Genomic DNA, 20,512 nt, shown 5'->3' with positions numbered 1-20,512 from the left:
TCCCTCCACCTTCCTCTGCCCTGAAACACCCCCTCCCTGCCTCCCCCTATGCCTTCATCTACCTCACTGCTGCTTGGCGGTTCGCGAAACTGCCAGGCAGCGGAACACCAGTGCTAGGGCCTGCAAACATGCCTTACGGCCTTACAGTGCCTTACAGTGCACACTAGCAGTGAGTCGGTGCGCCGAGCTCAGGATTGGGCTCTGAGTCTCCTTTGTTTGTTTGTTTGTATCCTACCTGCCAAGGAGCTCAGGGTGGCATATATGATTTTTCACATTCCCTTTTAGTTTTTACACCTTCTTCATAGGTGTGAGGATCATAGAAATCTTGATACTACCAAGACTTAGAATTATGATGCCATTTTCGTACTGTGACTGTTTCCAGTGAGCTTGACAAGGTTATTCACAGAGAAAGAGCATAAGGAGTTGCATGGCCTGATGGGACGGGAGTCTTCATTAGTAATAAATATGTTGATGTCAAGAGTGCATGAAGAAAATCATATTTTCAGTTTTTTTCTGGCTGCAAAAACATTTCATCTTTTTCAAAAACAAAGAAAATGCCTTCAGTGAAAACCAAATCCCTTGATTATAAATCATATCTCATCGTTATTCAAGAGTATCATGTCTGCAGGCTTTTATGCCTTTCCCATGAAAACTCAGATTAAATATGTCTAGTAAAATCTATATTAAATTTTGTCTGGAAATAGTGGCGTTCTACTGAGAGTAAACAGCATTAATTCCACGGAGAGCTTGCACAAGAAAGAGAGAGAAAAGGAAATTAGAACAACTCTAAGAAATAGCAGTAACATGAAACAACAGCAGATTTATGGTCTCTGGCAGCTACACCAATGTGGTTACTAGTGTTTTTCTGTGCTAGAAAACAAAGACTGTGCCTGTCAACTATTCTTATAAATATTTTCTTCTCCTTTTCCTTTTGAGTACTCACACAAGCTGAGTACTGAAGTGGTACATTGGGTGTCTCTGTATTTCTATAGTCTTTAATTCAAATGAAAAAAGCAGGTTAGGATATGCAAGGCTTGCCTTTATGTAGCCTTCCTTGATCTGAAAGGTGCCTTCGATTCTGTGGATAGGGAGCTTCTTTGGTCCAAGTTGGAAAACATGGGGATTGATAAAAGATTGTTGCTGCTGATTAGGTCCCTCCATCTAAATACTTCATGCAGGGTTAGACGCTCCTGGAGTGGGAATCTAACTCATTCCATCGCTACCAACAAAGGGGTCAAACAGGGCTGTGTCTTTGCCCCCATGCTTTTCAATCTGTTTCTAAACGACCTTGCCCCATCCCTTACCCCATAAGGAAGTAGATAGCCATTGCCCGAAGCTTGGCGCAAGCCAAGTGCCGCTACTTCTGTATGCGGATGATGCAGTACTGATATCCCGTACTAGGATTGGCCTAAAACGTCTGCTGAATCGCACTGAAGAGTATCTTCTGTCCAACAAATTGCAAATCAACTATGCTAAATCTAAGATAATGATATTTGCCAATAGATGGAAGGCTTTTAAGTGGTCTTGTAATGGCAATAAAATGGAGCAGGTTAAGCATTTCAAGTACCTGGGAATCAACTTCCATTACAGGCTCACTTGGGCTTTTCATCGTAAGGCAGTGCAGAACGCATCCAAACTGGCGTCCTCAGCTATTTCCCGTTTCTTTTTTACCTGCGGCAATGGTTATGTTCCAGCTGCTCTGGAGGCATTTAAGGGAAAGATTCTTTCCCTGGTCCTTTATGGCTCTCCCGTCTGGTATAAGGCTATTACCCAACCATTAGAACGCATTCAAGCCTCCTTTCTGCGGAAGATTTTGGGTTTACCCAGGTGCGTTCCCTACTCGGTTCTGTGTCTTGAGGTGGGGTTAATTCGGCTAAAGACGACTGCTTGGCTTAGATTACTGAAATTTTGGTTTAGGACTTTATTTAACCCTACCTCCTCTGGTCTAATGCTCCAATTATTGTCGGATTCAGTCCTGCCATTAGAGATCACTGATCTTCTAACCAAGCTCAAGTCAATAGGGCTGGACACTGCAGAGCTAGGCATGATTGGGTGTGATGCTGCTTACAGAATCATCAAAGAAAGAATTCTTGACATCGAACAACAAGAGCTGTTTAGTGCTGCCAGAACCACATGCTCTCCACTCTATCTCCATGTTCCAATCAGTTTTGGGAAACTGGCCTCCTTCTTTTATCACCTGGAGTGCCCAAAGGCTCGGAGAGCATTCACACTTGCAAGATGTAATGCTCTTCCATCAGCCGTGTTATCGGGCAGGTTCAGTGGTATTCCCTACTCGGAGAGGAAATGCAAGTGTGGTAGGGATTGTATTGAGACCATAACACATACCCTTTTCTACTGCCCACTTCATGACGTCTCACGCAAGAAATATCTAGGCCCTTTGCTAACTAGGATGCAGGGCTGGGAGGACTCAATCATGCTTCAGTCTCTCCTTTCCACATCTGACTCTGAGACCCTTGATAGGGTCGCTGCCTTTTTATCTGGGGTAATTGCCAGGCAGAGCTCTGGAACTCTGGGCAGTATGTGAGGAAAAGACTGATGTCTATGTTGTGGTGTCTTTGTATATTTTTGTTTTGTTTTGTTCTTTCTCTGTATTTTATGCCAATAAAGGTCTACTGAACTGAACTGAACTGGGTGTCTCTGTATTTCTATAGTCTTTAATTCAAATGAAAAATCTACATTGTCTAAAATCTACATTCCATTAAAAAAAAGTCTTCCCTGCCACTGTATGGCATATTATCTTTGTAAGTGGTATATTATTCATTTAGCATTTATATAGCACCGTCATTTATATAGCACAGTGCTTTTGACTAGAAAAATAGACAATTACCTGCCCTGATGGGCTCACAATTAGAACAGACATACAGAGGAAGACTGTAGGAGACTACAGAGGAAGGGTGCTGGAACTACAGAGGGGAAGATACAGGAAGAAATTGCAGTTCTTTCATGAAGTTTTGCAGGTAGTCTCCCTGCAGTGTGCAAGCAGCTCCTCCCCTCCCCTTGGGAGCCATGTGGGTGGTTGGGTGGGGGGAAATGGAGGCAAATGGCTCCCAAGGGGAGGGGGAGGCTGTCAAGGAGGAAGTAGCTCCTTATCTGGCTGGTCAGTGGGAATGCAGCTTCAAGGACACAGCCCACAACATAGAGTACACAGACATGAGGAAATCCATCACCATTTCAGTCTGTATTTACAAATTTACAACAATAGCAAAGCAAAGCTGAGACAGCAAAAGACACAACACACATGACGGCCCTCAGTCTCTTATAAAGCTCTGTGCAGGAATCAGGATGGGTGGTGTCTTCTCCTCCTCCTGCCACACCCTGTCTCATGATGCATGACTCATCAGCTGGCTTACTCTACACCTGAGTCCTGGTGACTCAGCACTTCGCATACATTAGGCCCTACCTTATTCAGGCCTGCAAATTTAACCTGGGTTATGTTCTAACCCTGACAGAGGAGCCACTTGCAAGCTGCAGGGAGGCTCCCTGTAAAACTTAGTGCATCCCCCCCAGCCACGCCAGTGTGTACATATATTTACTCTTCATTGCAATAAGGAAAGGGGTTAGGTTAGGGGTATCAAACTCAGTTCATACAGTGAGTTGAACAGCATTCATGGCACCTTCTGAGGGCTGGAAGTGGTGTCATTAAGCAGGAGCTGACATCATTAAGCAGGTGATGACCAAAAATATGCCCTTTTTTTCTCTCTTAGGAACATATTAGTGGCAAATGACAGAAGACAAAATATGCAAATCCTGATCATACTTTCAAGATATGGGGGAGTTCAATTATGCAGGCCACCCTTTCTGCAGTGCTGCTTTTGCTGAGGCATCACTTTGTAGCTCCACAGCTGAGAGGTAATCTGAAAAGGGCCATCTCAGGGACACCTTGGCAGAAGTGGTGCTGCTGAAAGGGTGGCTCGCATAATAATTGGGTTCTCCCAGCACCATCCTTTTAGCAGTGCCATTTCTGACGATTATCACGTCGCAACTCAGTAGCTTGGAGCAGCTAACTGTGATGCTGAGACAGCCCAATTATCACAGGATCTGGATAAAGAACTTCCTCAGGCCATATCTGGCCTACGGGCCTTATATGGGCACCTTCCTTACAAGGAAAGGCTACAGCGTTTGGAGCTCTTCAGTCTAGAAAAAAAGTACCTGAGGAGGGACATGACTGAGACATGTAAAATTATGCAGGGGGTGGATAGAGTGGATAGGGGGTTGTTCTTTTCCCTCTCACACAACACCAGAACCAGGGGACATCCATTAATATTCAGTGTTGGGAGAGTTAGAACAGACAAAACAAAATATTTCTATACTCAGCATGTAGTCAGTCTGTGGAACTCCTTGCCACAGGATGTGGTGATGGCATCTGACCTGGATGCTTTTTAAGGAGGATTGGACAAATTTATAGAGGAAAAGTCCATCACAGGTTACAAGTTGTGATGGGTATGTGTAACCTCCTGATTTTAAAAGTATGAATGCCAGTTGCAAGGAAGGGCACTAGAATGCAGGTCTCCTGTTGTCTTGTGTGCTCCCTGAAGCATCTGGTGGACCACTGTGAGATACAAGAGGCTGGACAAGATGGCGTTTTGGCCTGACCCAGCTGGGCTTTTCTTATGTTTGACACCCCTGGGCTAGGGAGTAATGCCAACGTCTTCACAAGAAACATATGTTTTGAGGAGGAATCTGAAGTAAGTACCAGAAGAGGCATCCCTAGATGATCAGGGAGGAAGTTCCAGGGCAGGAGGGATAAGGGGCAGAACTGTTTGAGGAAGCAGTGGGTCATTCTGAGGGTGTTGGGACCTTGGTAGTTGTCTAATGATGCTGACTCCTGACACCATCCCTGAGTCCAGAGATGAAGTATACCATGTTTCAGTGAAGAATAATCAGGCTTCTGTTTCCTCTCCCCCCCCCCTTTTTTTTTTTTTTGGAAGGCTGGGTCTTGTGTACTCAAGACCACATGATGGGGAAGGTATTGCTCAGCTAGACCAGCCTCTGGTTCTGTGCAAGGGTGGCAGTTTCTTTTCTTTTAACATGATGAGCAACAGTAGCAACTGAAAACTTTAACACTGAAGGACTTCCCAAGCACTGACATATAATTTTCCAGCCCTACTGTGGTCTGTTTGGACTATAAAGAATGCAAGTAGAAGGAATCTTTAATCATCTCTCAGTGTTATGCCGGTGAGTGCCATTTATACACCTAGCTATATTATACTGCAGAGAAATACCTTCTGTTGAATGTGTGTGTGTGTGGTTTTTTCTTTGTTTTGTTTTACTATCTGACAGTTGGCCTGCTCCAATTATATCTGTTATTGTAGTCCTGAAGCTAGGCTCCAAGGTAAACAAGTGAAAACCTGACAGCTGGGACATTAAGCTGGAGGTAAGATGGAGGGGTTTTACAAGCTCCCAAAGCTCAAATCCCCATTGTTTTTGGTGGAATCAGCAGAGCAAAGGAAGAAAGGAGACTCTAATCTCCCCAGAGACGGTCTCTCTCTGTCTCACCTCTGATAAATCCTTGGCAATATCAGTTCCCTGCCATGTGTATCAACTACATGAGATGTGTTTGAAACAGAAAAAAAATGTCAGGACTGGGATTCAGATAATGTCTTGCAATAGCCACCCTGCTACAGGCTGTGTTTGGGAATAATTGGCTCATTACCATTGAGAGTGGTGAATTCTAGAGGGGCATTTTATTAAGTGTTGAGCACTTATCCACACATGCACACACACACACCCCCTTCCTTATGTTTAAAATATGGTATGGTAATGGGAAGGCTACTGTGAAAAATGCTGTTGCATGCCAACAATAGAAGAGAATTACCCAGATTTCAAGAAAGAGAATGATGAAACTACCTGACACCAGTTAGGAGCACAAGCCTATGCTTGTCTACTCAGAAGTAAGTCCCACTGTCTTCAGTGGAGCTTACTCGCAGGAAAGTATGCATAAGGTTGCATCCTTGGTTATTCATTTCTATATCTCGATTTGGAGATCTCCTTCATCCATTTTGCCAGCCCAATGGGGCCAGCATCCGGAGGCTGGTGCACATCCATGCACCGGCCTCCTTGCTCCTAAGTCGGCACAAATGTGTTTTATGGCACTTTTGCAGCGGTGATGGGCCAGTGCAAGAGACTTGCAAGAGACTTGCAGCGGTGATGGGCCAGTGCAAGAGACCCATCTGCCAATCAGGATTGCACCCAAAAACACATTTTAAAATTAAAAATACATCTGGAATTTGAAGTTGCAGAACAGGAATCTCTTAAGGGTTATGGATGGCTTCCACAACAATTAGTTCTCTAGCATTGGTGCTTCAGTAGTTCTTTGGTATTCAGGTCTTTGATGCTCCAGCTACTGATAGATTATTTATTGTGTATAAAGTTTGACACCCCAGCTCATTAAAATTGTCCCATTGGCTTTTGTTCTGGTGGGACTGATGGCAATGGGCTACCTTGGCTGGAAACCAACAAGCTAAATCCTAAGATTTCCTTTCTGCAGCAAAAGGAGTTTCCTTGGGAGGAAGGAAATGTGAGGATCCAACCCATACACCAAGCCATGTCTACTCAGAAGCCCCGTTATGGTCAATGGGGCTTTCTCACAGGTAAGTGTGGATAGGATTGCAGTCCCAGTTTTTATCCAACAATGGGATGTAGGGAAGCTAACACTCACAAGAGCTTGAGCTCTCTGCTGCCTTCTTGGTGTGATGAATGGTACTGGATTTCAAGGCTATGATGTGGATGAAGAGAAGGGAGATCTTCAGCGAACTGTCTTCCAGGCAGATCGAAGCAAATTTGACTCCCTCTCACTGATGTCGTTTTCCTAGTTATATTTGCAGGCAACCTGTGGCAGGAGAGCGCTTCAGATTCACAGAGTACTTAGTTTACCTTCCATTGGACATCAGCTGCAAGTGTTCATTCTCTGTCATCTTCTCCACTCTTTCATGCAACTGCCAAAGAAGGCTTTTGCCTATGAATATCCCTGCCTTTATAAACCAGTCAGTCCTGAAGGTGCCACAGCACTAAGCCTTTTTGTTACAACACACAGATGTGGCTGCTCTTCTAGTATAAAGTCCCTTACTGCTTGGAAATCCCTGGTATTTAGCAGAAAGCCCCAAACAATGACAAAACAAAGAAAAATAAAATCCATCTGCATGTGAATTTCTGCTACTGACACCTCTTCAACAACAACAAGTTTCCAGAAAGAAATTACCTGGTCAATTTACAGCACCATCCTATAAATGTTTCCTTGAAAGTAAGTCCTATGGATGTGAATCCTACTGTGTTCAGTGAGGCTTACTTCTGGATAAGTGTGTATCAGTCTCAAAATTCTAGAGTCTGCAGTCTCAAAGTTCTAGAAAGAGGCTGAGCATTCTCAGGGATGATGATGTCATAAAGCAATAGCAGAGCTAGAGGGGGACAAAAACAGTGAGTACTGCTAGTGCCACAATCCATTGTGTAAGCGACCCCTCCCACTCGCCATTGGAGCTATTCTGGGCAGCGATGGAAATGCACAGGAGGTGCTTGCATAACCAAATAATGTCACCTGTGCATTGCCCTCACTGCCTGGAATGGCTCTGATGGCGAGTAGGAGGGGCCACTTACATAGCACTTTGCGGTGCCTGCAGTACTTACCCCCTCTAGCTATGCTACTGTCATAAAGTAGGTTTTTAGTGAAAGATGAATTTAACATTACGTACACTCTCCAACCATCAGAACTTTTATCCAGGAGATTAAATGTAAACCGCAGAAGTTTGACATCTCGTCCTTAATCCATTTCCTTTTCACAAACTCCCTCAGCATTGAGCTGCTAAAGCAAATATATTAAGCATTGCAATTTATGATTCAACAAACATCAGGATAGCAGTGGTGGAGAAAAAAAGACGACCCTGGAAGAACTGGTATGGCAGTCAATTCGCAATTTAAAGAAATAGTTTCAACAACTAGTTATAGATGACCTGGAGAAAGTCAGCCTGCTCTTGGCGAGAATGTGCCATTGTTTCTTGTGATTGATTGATGGGATGGTGATCCTTAATTCATAACATGAAAGATGCTGGCCTTCAAGAGGTCATGCCCTTTGACCTTCAAGCCCCATCACTAACTCCCCTCATTCCCAAAATGCAGGAATTAGCTATGATCAGTGTGTGATTTAAAAAAATTATGCTTGCACACACTCATTAAGTTTATTTTATATTACAGGAATGCAACCCAGCACTGAAAAGTAGATTCAGGAGCCTCCTCTGGTGAGACCTGGACACAGAAACAGGATGTCAACAGGGTTTTGTTTTCCTCTAACTTCTTGCCCAGCAGCCCTGTCCTCAAAAACCTCACAGACTGCACTAACATGCCACCATTAAGCTAGCCAATGGGATATAATTGAGAGCCAGGATGGTATAGTGGATCAGGAATTAGACCTGGAAGATTCAGGTTCAGATCCCTGCTAAGCCATGAAGGGTGCTAGGTGACCTTGAACCAGTCACTACCTCTCAGTCGCACCTACCTTACTGGGTTGTTGTGAGAACAAAAAGGACGGGAAGAACTATATACTCCACCCTGAGCTCCCTGGAGGAAGAGTGGTATAAAAATGGGAAAAATAATAAATATGTTTATTATAAAAATATGTTGATGTTATCTGGGGTGGTGTCATTCTGGGTTGTGTGAGCCACAGAGGATGAGTGATTGAAAAAACAAGTGTACAATACTGCAGTTAAAGAAGCTGGTCTTCTACTGGATCAGACCACTGACTGGCAGTGCCTCTCTGAGGTCTTAGTCAGGCCTCTTGTCCCTATGCTATCCAGAGCTGCCTGGGATTGAATCTGGGAACTTCTGTATGGTAAAACAGTTGCCCTAACTCTGAGCTGAGGCGTCTTTCTCCTAAAGGGGTCCTTCTCCCAAACAGGGGTTTATTTTGATAGAAATCAGAGATCACTTGGCATTTAAATGTGATGGGAAGAAAATATTTCTGAAAGGCATAAATGGTAGGAAAATACAAAATGCTTTAGGCAATTGTCAACACTGCCTATCATTTCAACTTACATGGTTCCAAAGGTTTTTTGTTTTCAAGCTGTGTCAAATGGCATCAAGATTGAAAGCAGGGTGGTTGGCTGCCGTTGCAGCTGGGCACATCTTGGTACCAAGACAAAGAAGTAGGAAGCTGATCGGCCAGTTCCTGTTGAGAAATTCCTCTTGAATGTCCTAAACCCACACCATACCTTTAACAGGCTGAATGTGAGGTGTCAGGTTTCATAAAGCTGATGATATCAGCCTTATTCCCTGTGCTATCTCAGCAGCTTCCAGGCAGTGGGAAGCTCTCTGCTACGCCAGTCATATAATAGTACTGCCCGAATTGGTCCTGCAGTTCTTCAGCCCAGGCGAGTCAAAGAATCAACAGGGGCCTGACTAGGCCCATATAGCAGTTGCTCTAGTCTTGTTTCCTTAGTTTAAGCACTGGTACTTGTCTCACTCGCATAAAATGGTACTTGACGACCCCTCTGTCATGACCATTTTCCTAACTTCTGATGTTTGTCTACCTGATACAGCATTCAGTGCAGCCTATCAGGACCACAACGGCTGTGTCTGAGCCTTTCCAGCACTGAAATAGCTGTGCCATGTGGTGTGCACTACATCCTGCAGTGGGGAAGGCAGTCAAGGGAGCCTGCTCAAGATAAGGAAACATTTGTTACCTTACCTTGGGGCTGCATTGCGGCTAGGTCAGTGCTGGAAAGTTGGTTGGCATTGTGCCCTGAATCTCATTGGCAGTCAGATGCCCCTAGATGCAGCCTACCTCAGACTTAGCTCAAGGCCTGACACTGATGTTCCAAAAAAAAGTCAAAGTTTTTGGAACTGGGCTGTGCAATGCCAGGCTCATAACTGCCAGTCAGAGCAGGTGACATCACTCTGTTTTCACGCAAGGGAAGGAGAATGTAAACGAAGGGCTCTTAAATGTTGAGTGTTTAATTAGCCTGAGGACAGATATAGAGATGCCTCATCCCATGGGGTAGACTGCCAGGCATTCGGAATTTCCATGAAAGCAAATACTCAAAACTGAGTGAATGTCCTTTAAGGAACAATATGAGAGGGATGGGTTTGAAGCTTCTGCTGCTGAGTAACATGCACTGATTCACAAAGAACATAAGAACAGCCCCACCGGATCAGGCCATGGGCCCATCTAGTCCAGCTTCCTGTATCTCACAGTGGCCCACCAAATGCCCCAGGGAGCACACCAGATAACAAGAGACCTCATCCTGGTGCCCTCCCTTGCATCTGGCATTCTGACATAACCCATTTCTAAATCAGGAGGTTGCACATACACATCATGGCTTGTACCCCATAATTGATTTTTCCTCCAGAAACTTGTCCAATCCCCTTTTAAAGGCGTCCAGGCCTGATGCCATCACCACATCCTGTGGCAAGGAGTTCCACAGACGGAAAGGAAGTCGAATGCACAAAGGAAGTCGAATGCGCGTATACCAGCAAACAAGTGGTGTAATAATGGGGTTTGGGGCCTTAGCGTCATAAAGCCATCCAGTTGAAGGTGACTAAATTTTGGGAATCCAGCCAATATTTTTGTCACAGCCCTGGTTCACATACAGCCCTGCCTGAGGTTGCAGTGTAGAAGGTATGATTTCCAAATACTGATGCAGAAATGGTGTCATTGGAAACTGTGTTCAACTTTTCTATTTCAGCAAGCATTCCCAGCAGGATATTGGCTTAGAGTTGCGTTTTAAATCCTCTGGCAGTGGGTGTTTAAGATGATTTGACATTGACTTTATTGCTTCTGCTGCTGTTGCTTGTATTTCCTATGTTTCTTTTAGTGATTTGATTCTGTTTTAGAGGTGTTTCGTTCACCCTGAATATGTTTTGAATTTGAGATTTCATTTTTGTTGTCATTGTATGTTGCTTTGAATCTTTAAATAAATAAAAGTCTGAGCTCAGCAGAGGCCGGGAATGGAAGTCCTCAGCCTCTGCTGAGCTCAGAGCTCCCCTCACTTCTGGAGGGGGTGCACATGGGGGTGTGTGCACTGGAGGGGCCCAGACCCAATCTCTGTGTAAGTGAATCTTCAGATACGGGATCCACAGATATGGGAATCCCCTATATATAGCCACCTCACAAGGAAGTTGTTTGAATCAGCAAAAAAGGTGGCTAAGCCATACCCCCAAAATTAGAGCTAATTCTGCAAAACCACTGCCATTTTTTGATTCAGCACCCTAAATATATCCAAGTATAGACAGCAAAAGGTGTATAGCCTGTGTAGTGAATGAAACCTGTATCAAATGGGGCCTCTGGGAGAGTGAATTTAAAAAATGGCAGCAAATCTACAGTATATATAGTAAGAGCTTTGAGGTTTTTGGAAAAGTAAAATGGAAAGGAAAACTAATTGCAACCCTATAAATACTCCATGAAATAAATGGATGAGGACCTTAATGTGCCTGAAACTGATAAACTGAGAGTACCAAAATTGAATGAAGCTCCCAAAATGAAAATGCTTGGAGTGCACTCCCTTACATAAGACTATGGCTGCAATCCTAACCACACTTTCCTAAGAGTAAGTTCCATTGAACAAAATAGGACTTACTTCTGAGCAGACCTGGTTAGGCTTGTGCTCCATGTCTGTGTCAGCTAATTTTTATTACCAACTTTATGTGAAATATAGGATTGTGACTCCACAACTAGTTGAATGGTCTCATTGTCACAACTTACTCTTTGATGTATTTAATGGCAAATGTTCCCAAACACAAAGCTTTGGCCTAATAAAAGGAGTTCTTCCTCAGGTTTCCAAAAGAGCTACTTTAGTCTTTCGAAAGGAATTCTTTGCATCCAGGTTGGCATTTCCTGTTGGCACTTAAACTATTTAGGAGAAGACTTTCATGGCAGTTCACATCAGAATTCAAGAATTCTACCCAGGAGGATGAAAGTGTGTGGCTCTCGTAAACAAATTTGAATCAGACCATCTTCAGTAGCAGACTGAAAAATGAGAAAATAGGAAATTGACAGGTAGTGCTGTGATGATGTATAAGACAAGAGCAGAGGAGCACTGGGAGAGAAATGTTCTGCATCCCGTAAGCATAAGTGGGAACAATGTGCTTTCCTAAACCCACAAAATGAGTTTAAGACAGGCAATAGATCTGATTTATTTTCTGTTTCTTTCTAATCCACAGTCAGTAAAAGTGAAATGGCTGGCTGCTCACCTTGAAAATGTGAGAAATGCAGAGACCACTTGATCTTGACAAAGTGTTGACAATTTGCAGTCTGATGGCAACAGTCAGTCAACGGAGGCCTGAAGGATCATACAAGAACATTTCAACTGCCATGGCGCTCTGAGTCTATTGAAATAAATAGTGCACTTTATTGTGATGACGCCTCCGCATTCCTCTGCAGTGCTTTTGGATCAAAACGTAAACCTGTCTGTTGCTGGGAGGAAAGCACAATATCCTGCACAAAGTAGGCTTGAAAAATAATGCAGCAAAGTCAGAACAGAAGAGAGCATTTGTTGTCTAGGTATTAATCTGAGCAATCGTATTCTGATACTCCTGTAACTCAAATTTCATAAACATGAAATCAGGAAAAAAGAATGAGGAGAGATAGCTTTAGAAAAGCAACTGAGGTCCAGTTTTCATCAGAAGAACTCAACAGACAGTCTCTGGAGCTGGATAAACCAGTGTTCTGCAGTTTGCCAGGAGTTCACTTATAGGGGTATGACTCTAGGATCACATATGTCCGTGATTCAGCTTCTGCACTGCTTTTTCTTGTCTTCCAAGTACATTTCTAGATGTTTGTTTGTAATCACTAAAGGCTTTTTTGCTTACCTTTAGGGCAGTGGTTCCCAAACTTTTTCAACTGGCAACTCCCTTAACCTACTGGGCCATTGGCCACGGGTCCACATTTGGACTACTCCTATCCTGTTGTCTAAGGCAGAGGGTTTTTCAAGAGGATTCTATGGCTTGCCTAGTTGGTTTCCTGTCGCAAACTTAGGGGGGTTTGGGGTGCTCAGAGTTCTTGGTTCTCGAACCCTAAAGCCCTCAAGGTCATAAGAACATAAGAACAGCCCCACTGGATCAGGCCATGGGCCCATCTAGTCCAGCTTCCTGTATCTCACAGCGGCCCACCAAATGCCCCGGGGAGCACACCAGATAACAAGAGACCTCATCCTGGTGCCCTCCCTTGCATTGGCATTCTGACATAGCCCATTTCTAAAATCAGGAGGTTGCGCATACACATCATGGCTTGTACCCCATAATGGATTTTTCCTCCAGAAACTTGTCCAAACCCCTTTTAAAGGCGTCTAGGCTAGACACCAGCACCACATCCTGTGGCAAGGAGTTCCACAGACCGACCACGCGCTGAGTAAAGAAATATTTTCTTTTGTCTGTCCTAACCCGCCCAACACTCAATTTTAGTGGATGTCCCCTGGTTCTGGTATTATGTGAGAGTGTAAAGAGCATCTCCCTATCCACTCTGTCCATTCCCTGCATAATTTTGTATGTCTCAATCATGTCCCCCCTCAAGCGTCTCTTTTCTAGGCTGAAGAGGTCCAAATGCCGTAGCCTTTCCTCATAAGGAAGGTGCCCCAGCCCCGTAATCATCTTAGTCGCTCTCTTTTGCACCTTTTCCATTTCCACTATGTCTTTTTTGAGATGCGGCGACCAGAACTGGACACAATACTCCAGGTGTGGCCTTACCATAGATTTGTACAACGGCATTATAATACTAGCCGTTTTGTTCTCAATACCCTTCCTAATGATCCCAAGCATAGAATTGGCCTTCTTCACTGCCGCCGCACATTGGGTCGACACTTTCATTGACCTGTCCACCACCACCCCAAGATCTCTCTCCTGATCTGTCACAGACAGCTCCGAACCCATCAGCCTATATGTGAAGTTTTGATTTTTTGCCCCAATGTTCATGACTTTACACTTACGGACATTGAAGCGCATCTGCCATTTTGCTGCCCATTCTGCCAGTCTGGAGAGATCCTTCTGGAGCTCCTCACAATCACTTCTGGTCTTTACCACTCGGAAAAGATTGGTGTCGTCTGCAAACTTAGCCACTTCACTGCTCAACCCTGTCTCCAGGTCATTTATGAAGAGGTTGAAAAGCACCGGTCCCAGGACAGATCCTTGGGGCACACCGCTTTTCACCTCTCTCCATTGTGAAAATTGCCCATTGACACCCACTCTCTGCTTCCTGGCCTCCAACCAGTTCTCAATCCACGAGAGGACCTGTCCTCTAATTCCCTGACTGTGGAGTTTTTTCAGTAGCCTTTGGTGAGGGACCGTGTCAAACGCCTTCTGAAAGTCCAGATATATAATGTCCACGGGTTCTCCCGCATCCACATGCCTGTTGACCTTTTCAAAGAATTCTATAAGGTTGGTGAGGCAAGACTTACCCTTACAGAAGCCATGCTGACTCTCCCTCAGCAAGGCCTGTTCGTCTATGTGTTTTGAGATCCTATCTTTGATGAGGCATTCCACCATCTTACCCAGTATGGATGTTAGGCTGACCGGCCTATAGTTTCCCGGGTCCCCCCTCTTTCCCTTTTTAAAAATAGGCATGACATTTGCTATCCTCCAATCTTCTGGCACTGTGGCCGTTTTGAGGGACAAGTTGCATACCTTAGTCAAGAGATCTGCAACTTCATTCTTCAATTCCTTAATAACCCTTGGGTGTATGCCATCAGGGCCTGGTGACTTATTGATCTTTAATTTATCAATGAGGTCTGAAACATCTTCTCTTTTAACCTCTATCTGACTTAACTCCTCGGTCAGGAGGGGCCGTTCGGGCAGCGGTATCTGCCCGAGGTCTTCTGCCGTGAAGACAGATGCAAAGAACTCATTTAATTTCTCTGCCATTTCTAAGTCTCCTTTTATCTCCCCTTTCCCTCCCTCACCATCCAGAGGGCCAACCGCTTCTCTGGTGGGTTTCCTGCTTCTAACATATTTGAAGAAGCTTTTATTATTCCCCTTAATGTTGCTGGCCATGTGTTCCTCATAGTCTCTCTTGGCCTCCAGTATCACCTTCTTACATTTCTTTTGCCACAGTTTATGTTCCTTTTTATTCTCTTCATTAGGGCAAGACTTCCATTTATGAAAGGAAGCTTCCTTGCCCTTCACAGCCTCTCTAACTTGGCTGGTTAGCCATGCGGGCACCCTCCTGGATTTAGTGGAACCCTTCTTTCTTTGCGGTGTACACCTCTGCTGAGCCTCTATTACTGTTGTTTTAAGCAGCCTCCATGCACTCTGGAGAGATTCATGCACTCTGGAGGTCCCTCTGTTCAGTAGTACTGCCACCACCCTGTATGTGCCAGTGCCTCAGCCCAGGGACACTGAGACCCTCTAGGCTTAATTCTATCCCTTGCAGGCACTGAGTGCTTTCTCCAATTAAAGCTTCAGTCCTCAAGTTACTAGACCTCAATGAGCACTTGGTAGCTTACTGAACGGCAGGATATACAAGGCAGGATTCTGAACCTTTGACCCCAACAGACAATGAAACAACTTAGTAAAAGAGATTTTAGTTTATTAAGTACATAAGGTTACATAAGGCAGCAAATACTAGAAGCATAAACATCTAAGAAACATATCAGCAATAAAATAATAAAGCTAACTGGCTATCTCTATCTCTAAGCACACAGCATGCAGGATCCTGCGCACTCATTCTATACTTCTTATGCTAATAGCACTGAGGTGACTTCATACTATTTAGACTGTCCAATCAGAAACTTTTGAGAACAGAACCTTCTGGAAGTGGGCCTGGTTGCTAGCCCTCCTAGTTCTTACCCCTCCCAACTGGAGATCCATAGCTGCATTCCATCACGCTTGATCAGGTGCCTCTCCATCTACTAAGGCAGGGGTGCTCAAACTTTCAACTTTAGGGATGCTGGACCTTTAACAAGTGTATAGAAGAGGGAATGTCCCACAGATGACAAGCTGCACCTGCTGAAATTCCCTTTTCTATACACTTGTTAAAGGTCCAGCATCCCTAAAGTTGAAAGTTTGAGCACCCCAGTAAGGTGTTAAACATTCCAATGGGTTGTAATTCTTGTTGTCTGTCCTTTCTGGCCAGTAAGGAGAGACAACAATCTTTTTGTTTATTTACTCACATTCTTGCAGCTAGGAACTACTAGCCACTTCTCCGTTACTCTGTCTTAGTGTGGTTCAGGCTTCTACTGCCAACCTAGGACTAACATGTACATATTCATGACATTTCCATAGCTCCCAGGGAGCCATGGCTCACAGTTTGGGAACCACTGTTTTAGGGGGACATTCCTTTGTCTTCATAATCCGTTATTGTCATGGGTTTTTTGGGCTTGCATAAACAAAGAATAAATCAGCTCATTATAGTCAAGGAGAGGGGCTTGTTAGTGTTGTCCTCAGTGTGGCAAGTTGAGGGATGCCAGGATGTATTCTTAGTGACTGTCTCTTGTAAATCAAACTAAAATGGCTAACCATTTCAGCAAATGTGGAAGTAGGATGCTTTAAAGTTTCAAACCTTTTTTCCAACCAAAAAGTGAATATCCCAAATATACAGGTGTCCCCTCATATCTATGAATCAGGTATCCATGGATTCCATGGTTCAAGGAGAACTTGTCCCAGGGCTAGGGAAAAAGTTCCCTTACCACGAGGAGACCTGTGACTGCCCCCATCTCCGTCACAGAATGCAGCACATGCTCCATTGGCATGGTTGCATCACGGGAGGGTTAATTAGAACTGGGTTGAAAATATGACAGAAATTCATTTGTTTTACTATTTATTTTTGCTTTATGGCTGTCACACAGCAGCCTCTGCCAGCATGTGCTACCAGGCTGCTGGTGGGGAGGCTGGAGCAGCACTTCTGCACTCCAGCAAAGGATGGAATGCCTGCTGGAGCAGGTAAGACATGGAACACGGAGGGGGGGGGGGAGAACAGGGTGGAGGAAGATGGAACAGGGGATGGAATGGGACGAATGGGGTGGTGAAATGGGTGGGTAGAAGGGCAGATCAGGCCTGGGAGGAGGTTGGTTCAGTGGTGGTGCACATTTGATCTAACCTCATTCCCAGGCCTGATCCACCTTCCAAAATTAATGAGGGCCAGCTATAAAGCTGGCACAGGTCTGAATTGACCCACTTGGCCTGTGGGAGCTTACTTCAGGGCAAGGAAACAAATATTCCCTTACCCCAAGGAAGCCTTCTGAGGCTGGAATTTTCCCACGGGATTCTGTGGAGTCTGCACCGGCACTGCTGCACCACTGCATGGGGGTGTTACAATGGATTGGGTTGACAAACTTTCTTCACTTTTTTAAACCTGTGCTGCTGATATTTTATTTTTTCTTTGTGAAAAGTGTACGCATACATAATGGTCAGGGAAGGAAGCCTCACACAGAAAAGATGTGGCATAGGTATGTGCAGTAAGTTCTAAATGTCCCGTGCACATTCTCTCCTGGAGTGATCCACAAGGGAGAGAGAAAAAGAACAGATGAGATCACCCAGGCCTGTGTGCGTTGGGGAGAAATCAAGAATCAACCCAAACACTAATGCTCCTTTTAAATAATGTCTGTTTCTCTGCTATCAGATACATGTATCAGATACATTATCATGGTATCAGATACATTAAATAATGTCTGTATCTCTGGTATCAGATACAAAAACACACGTGATTGTGTTTTGGGGAAACTGGGACCAAGAATCAATTTGAAATCAAATGGAAAAGTGCACTAGTGATTTTGCTGAAGTTCTTAATTACCTGGTTTGGAATACAGATTTGTTCAGCTCTTAAAACACAGTTGTATTATGAATCAAGCATAATTTTCCTCCCAAATTATTAACTGGTCCAGAATGCAAAATGACTGAGTTTTTGCAAGATTCTCCACATATATGATCAGGAGGCCAGGGGCATACAGCCAGCTGCTTTGTATGGACATGCATGAAAGTTCTTTCTTTCATGTTAAACCCTTTACACTCTTTGAAATGCTCATTGATTTCCGTGAAACTACATGAACTACAAAGCCAGTTATGTTTTAGGCACATGTGCAGAAGTTCTTTAATGTTCAACCCCCTTACTCAGCCTGAAAGTCTCTTTGATTGCCATGAAACTTCAAGAACTACAAAGCCACCTGTTTTGTAGAACAACCTAGTTCTTTTATGTTTACCCTTTACTCGTGATGAAACTCTCCTGGTGTAACTAACTGCCCAGACCACATGATCGAATAGCCTCTTATTTGCTGAACATCTTCTCAAACTAAGGGCACAATCCTAACCAGGTCTACTCAGAAGCAAGTCCTATTTTGTTCAATGGGGCTTACTCTTAGGAAAGTGTGGTTAGAATTGCAGCCTAAGTCAGTTCTTTAAGTTGTCTTTTTGGTAAACATTTTAGGTGGTTGCTATCTCTCATCCAGATAGATTTGGGAAGGGTGATGGTGGTGGTTGAATTTCTCAAGCTGTTTCCCACCATGGTTGGTACTAAAAATTACAATTTCAAGCAAGCAACATAAGGTACATCACCACATATGCCAACCTTTTGGCTGAGCTCCTGGAAGACATTTCAATTGTTGCCAAGAAAGCTCATAACAACTGAGCTGATATTAAATTGGGTTGAGGGCACCTGCTAATTGTCCAATTCTATCTGGGCCTTATTGTGGTGGATCTCACAATCTGCCACCATAAGTCCCAGGCCAATGACAAGAAAGCCACTCTGCCATTCAGCAGGCTATGGCCACCAGCACAAATGTGGGTTACCCAGACCATGCATGGTTATAGCACTGAGCCTCTGTTGTCCTCCATCTTCTGCAATAAGTTGGCAGCAAGGTCAGATTGAAGATGAGTTGGGCAGATTGGGTGGGAAGCAGACTGAGCCAGGAGCAGTTTGGGGTGGGAGGGAGAAGATAGTGGCAGCTGCATATACTAAGATTGTACTGCCTCTTCCTCTCCTGGACCTTCCCCCAGAAGTCTCCTTGAACTTAAGTCAGCTAAAGAGCTGGGGTAGGTCCAAGGAGAATACTTGAGGACCAGGCAGCCTACAGAGAAGTTTTTTACTTACCTCTCCTGGACTGTCTGGTCCCTGCATAGCCCACGGCATACAAGTGTGCACTCCATCGGTCTGGCTGCATGCTCTGGTTAGTCATAGGATAGAACTGAGCTGTTAAGCATACAAAACATGTTCAGAGTCAGGTAAGGATGGATTCAATAGCATCATTATTTGTGATTCCCCTCTTTTGACATGTCAGGGGACCCCCAGATGTTTATTGTGATAAAAACAAATTGGAACCCCCCCAATAGTGATATTGGAAACAGTGGTGAACCTCCCCAGCCCTGTGCCCCAGGGCAAAGGTTCGCTACAGTGCCCCCGTGGAATGTCACTGCCCCCCGCATGCAAATTTGCCCCCCTCCACTTAGCTGGAGTGCACGGTGCCTCACGTGACTCCAGGACACATCCAGGAAGCCTCCTGAAGGTTCCCCAATGCTTTAAACTGTGCTTCCAGAAAACCAGAAGCACAGTTTCCAATCCCATCAGGAGCCTCAGAGAAACTTGTGTGGGGTCCTAAAGGCACACGAGGCTCCGTGCCCTGGGCATTTGCCCCATAGAGTGAATGGGAGGTCCGCCACTGATTGAAAAGTGCAGAAATCTCAATGCCTTGGACCTTAATGGCACTTGTGTGACAGAGCAACATATGAACCACCAGTCTTGAGGGAGGAATTGTTCATTATGGCAATGGAAATGTTCTGCTTCAAGTGTCTCTGCCAGCCCTGTTTTGTTTAATTTGGACTTTTGAAATGGCCTTCAGCCCCCAGTAGCTGGCAGGTCTAAGCTTTCACTCAAAAGCTGTCCCTCCCCACCCTTTCCAATTGCACATTACCCTCCTCCTATTCTTTGATCAGTCCCCCTGCGGCCATTTGCGTTATCTGACCTACTTTCATTTGCTTTCTTGCCTTACCCCTACAATCTTATCAATCTATGCAAATGACTTTTAAGAAACCTGGATCCAAAAGGAAATCCTTTTAAAGGTCTTAGAAATTGAGGCCACAAGAATATCTTGGCAAGCATGTCAGATAACTGATTTGCATATTTATAAGCCAGCAGATTAATCTGACCAGAGCAGTAACATCAATTTAATGCAACTCCCAGGCTACAGCCATCCCTAAGAAGTAAGTCACTTGCTTGGATAAAAGACCATTTGTCGGCATTTTCCTGCACTCTGCCCTTCTGTGCTCAAATGAGACCTGTGTAATAAGGCCAAAGTTTCTATGCCTCTGCAGTAGTTTCTCCTTGGATATCTCTTTTGTGTTTAAATCTATATGCTGCTATCTTTATTAAGGAGCTGGTAGATGGAAAACTTTAGTCTAAAGTTAGGGAAAGCTCCAATGAAAATGGACAGCTTAGAGTGCCACAGTATATTGCTGAGCCAACTAACCACAATTACTGAGCCAACCATGAGCCCAATCCTGGGCTCGGTGCAGCAGCTTCCTGGCGGTGCGCACTGTCGCAAACATGCCGTAAGGTACGTTTGCAAGGCTTACCACCGGGCTACCAACTGTG

The 20,512-nt window shown here is 44.5% G+C and overlaps 1 long non-coding RNA gene across 1 annotated transcript in view; it reads left to right on the top strand.

Annotated features, from left to right (window-relative positions):
- LOC136648581 (uncharacterized) overlaps window positions 1–12,310 on the top strand; it is a 75,671-nt gene extending 63,361 nt beyond the window's left edge. The window contains exon 3 of the long non-coding RNA XR_010794339.1: window positions 12,166–12,310. This is a non-coding gene — a long non-coding RNA (uncharacterized lncRNA). The remainder of the gene's footprint in view (window positions 1–12,165) is intronic.
- The last annotated feature ends 8,202 nt before the right edge of the window (window positions 12,311–20,512 follow it).

Source organism: Tiliqua scincoides, chromosome 1 (genome assembly GCF_035046505.1).
Source record: "Tiliqua scincoides isolate rTilSci1 chromosome 1, rTilSci1.hap2, whole genome shotgun sequence".
NCBI classification, from domain to species: Eukaryota; Metazoa; Chordata; class Lepidosauria; order Squamata; family Scincidae; genus Tiliqua; species Tiliqua scincoides.
This window is presented reverse-complemented; position numbering and strand designations above follow the sequence as displayed.